At 51.0% G+C, this 12,914-nt stretch overlaps 1 long non-coding RNA gene across 1 annotated transcript; it reads left to right on the forward strand.

The window, feature by feature from the left end:
• Positions 1 to 128: 128 nt before the first annotated feature.
• LOC125087123 (uncharacterized) lies at positions 129 to 4,360 on the forward strand. The gene is made up of 4 exons (XR_007123361.1): positions 129 to 310; positions 629 to 758; positions 1,453 to 1,677; positions 2,191 to 4,360. It is a non-coding gene; the product is annotated as an uncharacterized LOC125087123 (long non-coding RNA).
• The last annotated feature ends 8,554 nt before the right edge of the window (positions 4,361 to 12,914 follow it).

The following is a 12,914-nucleotide window of genomic DNA, read 5'->3' on the forward strand; positions in this document are numbered from 1 at the left end:
CTCCAGGCACCGCCCCTGGGGTTCCAGACCCGGCTGCGCTCTCAGGCCCCGCCTCCCGCACCCTGACTGTCAGGCCGGCGCTCCACGCGTGTCTCACCTGCCTGTGGGGAGTCGGCTCCCAACCCGGCTGACTCCCGCCCGCCTACTCGCCTGCGCCTTCCTTCCGTCCCCGGAATCCGACGCAGTCTCCCCGCGGAGCCTCCCCCGTGCGGCGCCCGATCGGGACGCGGCGGAACGGAGCTGTCCGTGGTTCCCGCCTGGGCGAGGGGACGGAGCACGTCCCGCGTGCTGGAGCGCAGCCCGGGAGCCGGTGCCATCACCGGGGGGGTCAGGCCTCCGGGGTCTCGGCCCGCGCCGGTTCTCGCGTCTGGATTCCAGCCACCCCGGCGGGGAAGGAGCATCTCGTCGTGGCTTTGGCTCGCGTCGCTGTCGTTCGTGACGCCCAGCATCATCGCGTGCCTTAGCGGACAGCTGTAATGTCCGGTGGGGTCGGCGCGCCTTCAGCCGGGCCTTGTCGGGTCTTGCTCTCCGATCCAAGGGCTGTTTGTGGATTCCGGTGAACACAAGCTCACCGTCTGTGTGATTTACAAAATGTTCCCCCCTTCTCTGGGAGTCTTATGCCTCCCAGGTAATGTCCTCGGATGGAAACGGATTCATTCTACTGTCACTCGTGACAGGCAGACGTCAGGCCACCTCCTCTCCGGTCGCCTGGCCACCTCCTTACCAACTCCTGTCCTTGCTGCGCGCTCAGAGACTGGGTAGGTGGCCTTGCTGCCAGTGGGGAGAAGGACCTGGGTTCAGTTAGGATGCCGGAGGGCCAAGGCCCTGAGAGGGCGGGCCTCAGGTCTCTCACCAAGAGGGTTCTTGTCTTTGTGCAAGAAATTCAAGGGCAAGGGCGCCTGGGTGGTTGTTGTTAAGCGTCTGCCTTCAGCTCAGGTCATGATCCCGGGGTCCTGCATTGAGCCCTGCATCGGCCTTGCTCCGCAGCAAGCCTGCTTCTCCCTCTCCAACTCCCCATGTTTGTGTTCCCTCTCTAAGTCTCCGTCAAATAAATAAATAAAATCTTTTTAAAAAATTCAAGGGGAAGCCATTTAGAGAAAGGGACAAGGATTTACTAAGTATACAGGTGAGAAAGGAGGTGGTCTCTTCTCCCAGTGGGGAAAGGGGACCTCCCTTAGCCTCTAACCAAAGGCTTTATAAGTGGTGGTGGGTTTTTGTTTGTTTGTTTTGTTTTGTTTTGTTTTGTTTGACAGACAGAGATCACAAGTAGGCAAAGAGGCAGGCAGAGAGAAAGGAAAGGAAGCAGGCTCCCTGCTGAGCAGAGAGCCCGATTTGGGGCTCGATCCCAGGATACTGGGATCATGACCCGAGCCGAAGGCAGAGGCTTCAACCCACGGAGCCACCCAGACGCCCTGTTTTTTTTTTTTTTTTTTTTTTTTTTCTTTTTTAAAGATATATTTATTTACTGAGGGAAAGAACAGAAGGAGAGGAAGAGAGACTCTCAAGTGGACTCTACGGTGATTGCAGAGGCCCACATGGGGCTCCATCCCAAGACCCTGAGATCATGACCTGAGGCACCCAGGTGCCCCTGTTGTTTTTTGTTTTGCTTTGTTTCAATGAGCTAACCCTACGGGGAGGAGCTTCCCCTTTAACTCTGGGTTCATCATTTACATTGAGGTGAGTTTTTCCTTTGTCTTAGAGTTGGGGACATACCTACAGAGAACGACTTTGAGCATGTGCAGGCTTTCTGGCTTTCACTGCTGTAGAGAGTGGGGTCCAGTCGTTCTCCTTGAGTCCAATTTCGTGACTGTTTTCATGACCTGATGACTTTTATATTAAGGGTTAGCCTAAAACCAAAATGGTTTATGTTGGTCAACTTGTCTTCTGGGTGTCCCTCCCTTACCACTTGCTCAGATACAGCGGGTCTTTCCAAGACCGTCCACCCCCCCAAAACCCTGCAGAGCTGGTGGCCTTCTGGTTCTGAGGATGCAATCTGGCCAACATTATGGTGTGGACCCCTGGGGAAAGTGGGGACCTGTCTGGATACCGGGACCCCAACCCCACAGCCGAGGGTGGGAGCTGGGTTGGGGGCCAGTATACAACCCATTCAGGTGGGAACCAGCCCCTCCCAGGCAACCCCCACCCACACCCCACCCATGCACTCACCATCTCACTGCCTTCCCCCTGGAGGGCCCCAAGGGCAGGTGTACATGAAGGAGAGGACCACCCAAAGCCACAGAGAGGAGCCTGGGAGCGCTCCCTCTTGGATGGTGCCCTGGGACCCTGCACCCTGATGGATCTGCTCTCCCCTGCTAGAACCTGTGACCCGGCAGAGCTCCGGACCGCAACCTCACATCTCCTGATGGGGCGGCCATCGAGCACTGGAGCTGGGTCCCTCCTCCCAGACTGGGACATCCTGACTCAGTTTCCCCACGGAGCTCCCCCTTGTCCAGAGCTGGGACAGAGGGGATAGGTCTGAACGGGACAGGAGGGCCTGGGGGCTTCTGGTGTTGGGAGTCAGTGTGGGAATGAGGTCCTCATGGCTCTGTGTCCTTCCTCTTAAGAACAGAGACACTCAGCGATGACGTCACCGCATGCAAGGCAGGGCCGAGCTGTTTTGACTTGTGACCTTTGATACACTGAGGCCTGGCCCTGCCCCCCTGCACCTCTGGAGCTTGACCAAGTGTGCCCTGCAACCCATTTCTTACCACACTGTTATCAGGCTCTCTCCACACAGGAGTCCTGAAGTTTGGGTCCCCTCCAACACCGAGGAAACAGTGGGACGGGGACCCAGCTCCGGGTCTGTGATGTAGGAAAGATGTTAGGTTTCGAAGCCGACAGCCAAGAAAGAATTCTTGAGATGTCTTTGGTGCAAAAAGGTGGTTTTATCAAAGTACAGGGAACAGGACCCTTGGGCAGAAGGAGCTGCACTGGGGCCATGAGGAGTGGCCCATTACATCCGTGCAAGTTGGTCGGGTGTTAAGGAGAGTGTATATCTGGAAGGAATTCTGGAAGCAAGGCTTCCAGGATCGTGACGGTATAGCTGTTGTTCGGAAAGGTCACTCATTGCCGTTTTGTGAACCGTGAGTCATGAAACCCTTCAAATGTGTATCAGTGGGTGGGTTGGTCGGTCGTATGTTTGTGGGATGATTGCCAACATGTATCTTAGGGAATAGAAAGAAAGGAAGTTTCCAAAGCAATTTTTATAACTTAAAGTAGACTTCCAGGACCCTGGGGGGTCAGGCTAGGATTGCCTTCTGCCCTTAGCATAGTATCAACTTCAAAGCCGTTGAGTCCCTAGAGGAATGTCACTCTGCCTGTGTCAGGGACCTGTCACGGGGCTGTAAGTAGTAAAGAAATGTAATGATTTCTCTTCTGCCTTTGTTTCCCACACCAGTCCGTTTCTCCCGAGAACGAGAACACCTTGACCACAGGAGGCCCTGTCCAGTCCAGCCATGCTGGACCTGTAGTCCTCTGGGCGCCCCCATCAGTCCGACTTCCCCTTCTTACGTGGAAGAGAAAAGCCCCTTCCTGTCTGACTTGAGATGCTTGTACCTCTTGGATCGGTTTATTGTTACTTGAGTCAAGTTTCTCCTTATACCAAATCCAGATCTGTTCGCTATTAGACAGACATGCAATTTACATCAGGAACCCACTGCTTCTGGAGAGCTTGGTGCTCATGGGAGTTGGAACTATTTAAGAAGCAAAATTCAGGGCGCCTGGGTGGCTCAGTTGGTTAAGCATCTGCCTTCAGCTCGGGTCATGATCCCAGGGTCCTGGGATGGAGCCCCACAACAGTCTCCTTGCTCGGCTGGGAGCCTGCTTCTCCTTCTGCCTGCTGCTCCCCCTGCTTGTGCTCTATCACTCTCTCTGACAAATAAAAAGTAAAATCTTTTAAAAAGCCGGGGTCGGGGGGTGAGGTGAATGGGTCGTGGCAGGTCACCTTCCTTTCTGGGATGGCAGGGATCTAGCAGCTGGATAAGACCAGCTCATTCCTGACGGACGGGTTTAAGATTCCATTTCTGGGAGAGGCTGAAATGGCAATGAAGTCGTGGTTTGGGGACAGGGAGCTGACTGAGTGACTCCATTTTGGTCTTGTCTTATTTTTAGCAGCACCCAGGCCCGGGAGCAGGAAGTCTTTGGACAACCGCTGTCATGAGATGTACTTAAAACTTTCAAGTGGACACTTTACACTGGAAAGAAATGTATTTTAGATCGCTTTTTGAACATGTCCCTAAAAGACTTTTAAGTATAAAAGTATGCTATCCCTGTTAGGTGGGCCGCCGCCACGGGTGGCAATTGTCTAGAGAGAAACACTGAAGAGTTGATTCATTCTGCAAGGGAGGAGAGGGGCCAGGCATCTCAAGAAATGTGGGCCCGAGTTCCTGTCACCTGGGCCAGGCCCTTTCTGGGGTGATGGGACTGTAGCTGCGTCCATGGGAGGGGAGGGGCGGGTACGGATGGGGGTCCCAGGGTAGAGCAGGAGGCAGCGGGTTTCCCCGGGGCTCTGTCCAGGGCTCCTCTGGGGAGCAGGTGTGCTCAGGTTAGAGAAGAGTATGTTTTGTAGTTGGGGTCTACTTCCTGAGAATGGCAGGCACCGTGACCTGGGAAAACAGAGTTAGGGACTTGGCCGACCCCTGAGAGTTTGGCCTGTGAGCATGGCTGGGGTGGCAGAGGGGACTTTTAACTGGATTCCTTTCCCAGCGCCTTCACCACATGTGGTGACGTCACTGGTGATGTGTTTCTTCTTAAACAAAGATGTTGGGGGAAATCATCATAAAGACATGACCTTAAAAAAAAAAAAAAAAAGACATGACCTCCAGGGGTGCTTGGGGTCTTGGTGGTTAAGCATCTGCCTTCGGCTCAAGTCATGATCTCGGGGTCCTGGGATCTTGGGGCTCCCTGCTCAGTGGGGAGTACGCTTCTCCCTCTCCCTTTGCCCCTCCCTGCCTCTTTGGCATTCTCTTTCTCACCCTCCCTCTCTCAAGTATAGAAGTAAAATCTTAAAAGAGAAAATGTAAAAACAAAAGACATGACCTCCAGATGGCCCAAGACCTTGACGCAGGCGTCCAGAGCCTCATCCCCCTTCCTCTGTCCCTGTGATGTGGGCTGTGCTTGCCTTCTAGGCTCCCAGAGGCTGCCCCGAGGGCACAGCCTTGAGAGGGTGACGTGGCATCGAGACTGAGCACAGTTAAGGCGTCTCTATAAAGATCTGGTGGGTGGGTGAGGGGACCCACTCACCTTGCTGCCGCCCCACAGATACCTTTCTTGTAAGTTCCCTTTGCTTGGGAAACAGCGGGCTACCAAGCTCGGGGGACTCATCTCTTTCTTGGGGTCTCTCTCTGCCCCCCCCCCCATGTGGTCTGGTTTCAGATTACAGCCAGGAAGCTCCCAACCAGGCTCCAGAACAAGGGCTGTGAACTGGAGGCCTCCCTCAGGGGCTGATCCCTGACCGGCCCCCACCCTGCAGGACACCAGGCCCTCCTGTCTCTGCCCAGCTGGCCCAGTGCCCCTCAGCTCTGGACAAAGGGTCACTCCATGGGGAACCGGATTCTGAAATTCCTGTACCCACAGTAAGTAAGTTTCCAAAGGGCTTTTCATATGTTAGGACTTAAGGATCCTGGAGGTCTGAGTAAAGTCAAGCTAAGATTGCTTTTTGCCTCTAGCAAAGCATCAACATCGGGGCGCCTGGGGGGGCTCAGTGGTTTAAGCCTCTGTCTTCGGCTCAGGTCATGATCTCAGGGTTCTGGTTTGAGCCCCGCACCCAGCTCTCTGCGCAGCGGGTTGTCTGCTTCTCCCTCTGCCCCTCCACTCATGCTCTCACTTTCTCAAATAAATAATTTTTTTTAAAGCATTAAGGTGAAGGCAGTAGTGAGTTCTTTGAGGAACGTCATGCTCCGCCTGCCTCAGGCATTTCCGGGCGGCTGCGGGGGTGCAGGGGGGCGTCATCTTCTCTGCAGCTCTTCGGCCTTCGTGTTCCTCATCATTAACCACGGCTTGTACAGCAAAAGCTCTTTGGGCCCACGGGTCCCGTCCCCGTGCTATAATAAAAACACCATTTTGCACCAAAAATGTCTCAAGAATTCTTTCTTGGCCATTTGCTTAACCCCCCCCCCCCCCGGGGAGTTTCCCACCCTGAGTCCCTGTCCCTCCCGCCCCTCCCGGCGCTCGTGTCCTGCTTGTCACCACCTGAGGACTTGGGTTTAAGGTTGACTCGTGAACTCTCAGGAAAAGAGCCCAATGACACAAGGAAGCCTGTTCCATGGCCCCTCAGCCTGGTCCGTCTGGCTGGTGTCCCAGGCCTTCCCCACATCCCCCACCCCTCCCCCACCCCACCCCCAGTCACCCTCCCCCCCCCAACTCCTCCACCCCAGTTCTCGGAAGCAATGCGGGCTCTTGCTGCGACCGTCATTCTTGGTTTCGCCTCCAAGTGCGAACGATTAAAAGTCTGCCACATCCTGGAGAAAACGTGCCGAGCGGTCAGGGAGCAGGAGGCAGGTAAGGGCCTGAAGCTGACACGCCCCACCCCGACCCCTGACTCCCTCCCGGGGAGAAGTGTGACATTCCTCAGGCATTCCTGCCTGCCCCAAAAGTAAGGGGGGGGGGAACAAATGGTTAACAGAGATCTCAGTCCTGCAAGACGAGTCTGCCATCAGTTTACCAAGGTCTTAGGGGCTTACCAGGAAAGAGCCTTCTTATCCGCAGCTGGGTAACTCCCTGAGCCCCAGAGATTTGGTTTCCTGGAGCCCTAGCCTCACCCTCCCCTCCGCGGTGATGTGGGAAACAAAAGCAGAAGGGAATGCAAATAAAATTAAATTTCTTTATAGCCTGCAGCCCATTGACAAATACTGGAGAGAAGCAGATTATTGTAACCTTCGTCCAGGAAGCTGCCACGTGTCTTCACGTTCACGTCTCACTAGAAGGAAAAGCCACTGCAGCTGGACCGAGCCAGGCTTCCAGAATCCCCCGAGTCTCCTTTAGCATATCAAAGTCCGTTCGGAAATCTCCCCCCACGCCCAAGTGTGTAATCCTTCTCCGTCACGCTTAACAATGCGGTTCTTCCTGCCCTTGGGTCCTGTCCCCGAGCTTTAACAAAACACCGGTTTACCCCGAAGACGTCTCAAAAATTCTTTCAGCTCAGGACCCCAACAACACTCCAAGCCACATCAATAATGTGCACATTTACCAAGAAATGCTGATAGAATCTGTGATTTGACCCTCTACCATTATGTATATGTTTTATTATGTATAGGTTTTATTAGACAGTAATAAATAGCTAGCCCCCTCAGGGTCCTAGAAACCTTGCTTCCAATTTCCTTAGAGACTCACTCTATCCCTAACCCCCTCCCAACTTGAAGTGTATAATGGGCCCCTCCTCATGACCCCAGTGCCCCTCTTTCTGCCCTCGGGTCCTGTCCTAGGGCTTTAATAAAACCACTTTTCTTTTTAAAGATTTTATTTATTGGGCGCCTGGGTGGCTCAGTGGGTTAAGCCGCTGCCTTCGGCTCAGGTCATGATCTCAGGGTCCTGGGATCGAGTCCCGCATCGGGCTCTCTGCTCAGCAGGGAGCCTGCTTCCCTTCCTCTCTCTCCGCCTGCCTCTCTGCCTACTTGTGATCTCTGTCTGTCAAATAAATAAATAAAATCTTTAAAAAAAAAAAAAGATTTTATTTATTTATTTGACAGAGACAGATCACAAGTAGGCAGAGAGGCAGGCGGAGAGAGAGGGGGAAGCAGGGCTCGATCCCAGAACCCTGAGAACATAACCTGAGCCGAAGGCAGAGGCTTAACCCACTGGGCCACCCAGGAACCAAAGACGTCTTTGCAGCAAAGACGTCTCAAGAATTCTTCCTTGGCTGTGGGCTTCGAATCCTAATAGTATCCTTCCAACATCATTATGTTCTTTAGGAACTTCCTGGTATTCCTGGGTACTTGTTCTGCTATGTAAATTTTAGAGAGTTTTTGTAAAGTATCAAAAATCCCTACTGGCATTTTGCTGAAATTTAATGAAAACTGTACATCTATTTGTTTAGAACTGACATCAGGGTGATGAAGTTCTAGAATCCGGGCGAGGTCCGGAGCTGATGGCTAAGAAAGAATTCTTAAGTCTCTGGTGCACAAAGGTGGTTTATTGAAGCCCGGGGACAGGACCCGTGGGCAGGAAGAGCTCTTGCCCTGGGGATGTGAGGAGTGGTCTGGTATATGCTTGTAAGTTGGGGAGGGGATTAGGGATGATTTAAGTCTCTAAGGAGTTTTGGAAGCAAGGTCTCTAGGACCTTGAGGGGCTAGCTGTTGTCTGGGGAAAAGGTTATTCATTACCAGTAATAAAACCTTTCCGTGAGACCCTTTAGATGTCTATCAGTGGGCCATATGCTCGGGAAGGATTGTGGACACTATCTTGGAGGTTTAGAGATAAAGTTTCCAAAGGAATTGTTAATGTAGACTTATAGGATCCTGGTTGGGGGTAGGGGGTCGGTCAGGCTAGGATTGCCCTCTGCCCTTAGCAAAGCCTTAAGGTGAGGGTAGCTGAGTCCCAAGAGGAGACTCACTCTGCCTGTTTTAAGGGCTTGTCGGTAGGTAAGGAAATTTAATAATTTTTCTTCTGCCTCTGTTTCCCACATCAATGGCAGCACCGAGTTCTCTTTTCTAAGAGCATTATTCATGTTTCTCTCTCTCTCGCTCTCGCTCTTTTTTTTTTTCAGTTGGCTTTGATGTCAGGTATGATGATGTGGGAAACAAAGGCAGAAGAGAAATTATCACGTTTCCTTGCAGCCCCTGGACAAGTCCTGGAAACAGGCAGAATGACATTCCTCTAGGGACTCAACAGCCTCGATGTTGACACTTCGCTTAGGGCAAAAGGCAATCTTAGCCCAATCTCCAGGATCCTGTAAGTCTACCTTAATATATAAAATTCCCTTTGGGAACTTCCTTTATTTCTACTCCCCAAGATCCATGTTGGCAATCATCCCCCAAGCATCCGACCCACCACCAATACGCATCTGAAAGGTCTCATGACTCAGGTTTTATGAGTAAGAAACGACCCTTTCCCAGCCACGGCTAGCCCCCTCAAGGTCCTGGAAACCTTGCCTCCAGAATTTCTTCAAGAATTATGCTCTCCCTAACCCCCTCCCTTGAAACTATATAATGGACGCCCCCTCATGGCCCCAGTGCAGCTCCTTCTGCCCGAGGGTCCTGTTCCCTGTGTTTTAATAGAACCACCTTATTGCACCAAAGACATCTCAAGAATTCCTTCCTGGCTGTCGGCTTCAAACCCCACCATCCTTCCCGTATCATCTGGTGACCATGAAGGGATTTTTGAGCCTTTTTATCTGGACTCTGAGCCTTGGTGCAAACTTGGCGAGTACCTTCTCTCCTCGTCCCTACTGTCCCTCCGGGGGATCTTCGAGAAGCTCGTACTTCCTGGAACACACCTGTATGGGCTGCTTAGGCTGCGCTCCTCCAGCCTGTGGCTACCCCACAGGGAGGAGAAAGCCTGCCTTTTGCCTGGAGTTAGTACCTGGCTGGAATGGTAATAAGATCCCGGCACTCTCTTTATTCCTGTCCTTATACAACGCTGCTGGTCTCGGGCACGGGACAGCCACCGAAGTCACCAGGATGGCGGGTAATCTTGACTCCCGTGTGAGGTTTCCTCCTGACTGGTTTAATGTGATCCCCTTCACGGCCCTGGTCTGGCCACATCTGGACATGGGATGCCCCGGGGAGCTGGCCAAAACCAGCACCTGATCGATTGAACACCCAACCAGGATGTTTCCCAGGAAAGTTTACTGTGAAGACTTCCTGTGTTGGAATGTCGCTTAGACCATGACGGGTTTCTGTCTTTACTATTGTCCATCAACATCCTCTGCCAACTACTTACATTAAATCTTAAACTTAAATTAAAATGGGGTCATTTCCCCTTGTAAAACTTTTCTAGTGTTCTCCAAGGGTGAAAAATGGCAAGGCAATAGCACAACGTTCAGGGTATGGGACAGCACGACAGTATTTCAGCCCATTTACCAAGCACCCATCTGTAGCCTAGGATGTGGTGGGAAAATGGAGAGACCCCGGCATCCCGCCTACAGGGTCTTTTATGACAGGAATGCCTTCTTGGTAAGGCAGGATGGTGATCAATAGTGACTTTTCGTTTGAGGGACGCCTCTGGTCGCTATTGACACATGGAACATCCGCCATACCCTGCATGGGTGCCACCAGGGAGACACGGGGGAGTGTTTGGTAATTTTTGGTAAAGGACTTTCTCTACTTTCCCAGGAGCATGGCCTCAGTAGGCTTCTTCTTCAGTCCCCAAGGACTGTCCCTTGGGATGCCTTTTTAACCACTGGAAACAATTCAGACTGCAAAATTTAGGAAAGGATTGGTCTGTAACACTGCTGGCCGCAGCGGGATCTGTCAGATCTCTTCTGCAGGAAACCGGGCAGAATGTGTTTGACTGAATGTGTCTGCAGTAAACTCCCTCCCAACATACGGGATGATAATGACCTAATCAGCTTCCTCCAAACTAACCCAAGTTCCTGGAGGAAACACAGGCCATCCCCAGCCAGCAAAGGGGACACTGACTCACTCTCTCACTGTTCCTCCTCCCAATAGATGTGGGGGCTTCTCCCTCATTCATTTCCTGGGCTAGTGGCTACAACTGGAGCCAGCTGGTTTGCCTACCTCAGAGAGGGGACTTTAAGGACTATTCCCAAGCAGCTGCTGAAACTCCCTTTGTTTCAGGGGAAATTCCTTGTCTTCTCCAGCCCAACGTGGACTGCCTACCTCCCTAACCCCGACTTGTTGGTGGGAAAACATGGCGTCTGCTCTTCTGTTGGGGATGATGAGCTCGAAAACAGGGAACCCTTTCTCTGCCTTCTGGAAGCACTTGGCCTCTTCTGCCTTCCCCTCCCCCTCCTCCAGTTTCTGAACCACTTGGGGTGTGGCCTGCGTAACTGGCTTTGGTACCATCCTTGGTGCCCCAGGCACCATGGCTCCTTCTTCCCTTGCTGTCAAGGGACACCTAACACCACCCACTCCAGATTTCCCCAGCACTGTCTCAGGTAAAAATTAATAATGGGGAGGATCCAGGTGGAACATAATTCAACATTTAAACCAAGTTAAGTTTGTTGGTTTAATTTATGTCTTTAAAGTTATCAGCCACACATGTGAAACTTTCATTCTGTTGAGGTTTGTGGAGGGTCAAATAAGCTCACATTATCTCTGTTTCAACGTATTAGCAAAAAGATGACTAAAATGACGGTTAGTTGTCCATCTCATCCAAGTTTTCATGGGTAATTTTTAAGATAGCTTTCAAAGTCTTTGGGAGCCTGAAGGTTCAAAGTTTTGCTTGGATGATAAGTGGGACTGAATTCGCTGGAGATTGGGGTCTTTTCCAAACAGGATATGGTGCTAAAGGACGGGTTACTCCATGTAGGTTTGTGCTTTTGACTTCTTACTGTAAAGAAACTAAGAATATTTGTGTCTGTTAGTAAACATGCTTTGTGCTCCGCTGGTTCATAAAACACCATCTAAAGAATTCTGGTGGAACAGTTTGCATTTGGTTACTACTTAGCACTGGAGACCAAGGCCTTTCTAAGAATGAAAAATTCTGCTGAATGTAATTAAGATTGATGGAAATAAGAAAAACAACTCTGTATGTGTAAGAAAGAAGGAAGGAGTGGGAATGCATTTTTGTTGAAGGCTAAAGAAGGCAATTTTGTCCTAAAACAGACTGGTTGTTTGGAGGAATGGCTTGGGACAAAATATGAATGCAAATGAGACTTGTAGAAGGTTTGTGATGGGAAAACTTTGGAAAATATTTTCGTGTGTTGTCAGGATGGACCAAGATGGAGATGAATGGAATGTGAGGTACACTGGTATAAGACACAAAAGTCTGCTTTCTCTGAGTTAAAAAGACAAGTTTTCTTAAATTGTTGGTCTGCTCTTGATAAGAATATGTACACAGTTGTTTTCTCTTTGTCTACCCAGAAAACCTAGTTTCTGTGTTTTGCCTTTATCAGGTCCTTGATGATCCATAATCCTATTTAGGTCCAGGCTTTAAAGCTTTCGAAGGTCTTAACAAACTTCCCCAAGATTTAAATTGTAAATGAGTTTCATTGACTAGTTAGGCTTGTTTGTTTGCTATGTTAATTTCTGGTATAAGATCATTACTGATGTGGGAAACAAAGACAGAAGAAAAATTATTAAATTTCCTTACTGCGTTACACTATCCCTAACCCCCTCCCAACTTAAACATGTTACAGGATTTTCTTCTCCATCGGTGGGTGCCCTTGGTTCTCGGTCATGCTGCTCCGAAGAATGAAGAGGTAGACCAGATAGAGCGGTGGGAAGCAAAGCAAGGTGTTTGTTGTTGTTGTTATTGTTTGGGGTTTTATTTATTTGATAGCACAAGCAGGCAGAGTGTCAGGGAGAGGGAGAAGCAAGCTCCCTGCTGAACAGACAGACAGAGGAGGGCCTCAATTCAAGGACCCTGGGAGCACGACCTAAGTGGAAGGCAGACACTTAACCAACTGAGCCACCCAGGCACCAAGCGAGTACGTTTATTAAGTGATAGCACAAAACTCCTGAGGAGGGAGGGGAATCAAGAAGGTTGCCACTAGAGTTTCTAAGTCTAGGGATTTTTATGGGCTTGTTGACAGACTGAATCATTCCAGGGTGGTATAAAATCCTTTTGCAAGGGGGGGGATGGTGGTGGGGGGCTTGTCCCTGCCTGCCTGCCTTTCAACTATCTTTCATCAAAAATATATAATGGGGGGCACCTGGGTGGCTCAGTCGTTCAGCATCTGCCTTTGGCTCAGGTCATGATCCCAGGTTCCTGGGATCAAGCCCCACATCGGGCTCCTTGCTCCGTGGGAAGCCTGTCTCCTTCTCCGACTCCCCCACTCTAACCCCACTTGCGTT

Source organism: Lutra lutra, chromosome 1 (assembly GCF_902655055.1).
Source record: "Lutra lutra chromosome 1, mLutLut1.2, whole genome shotgun sequence".
Lineage (NCBI taxonomy): Eukaryota > Metazoa > Chordata > Mammalia > Carnivora > Mustelidae > Lutra > Lutra lutra.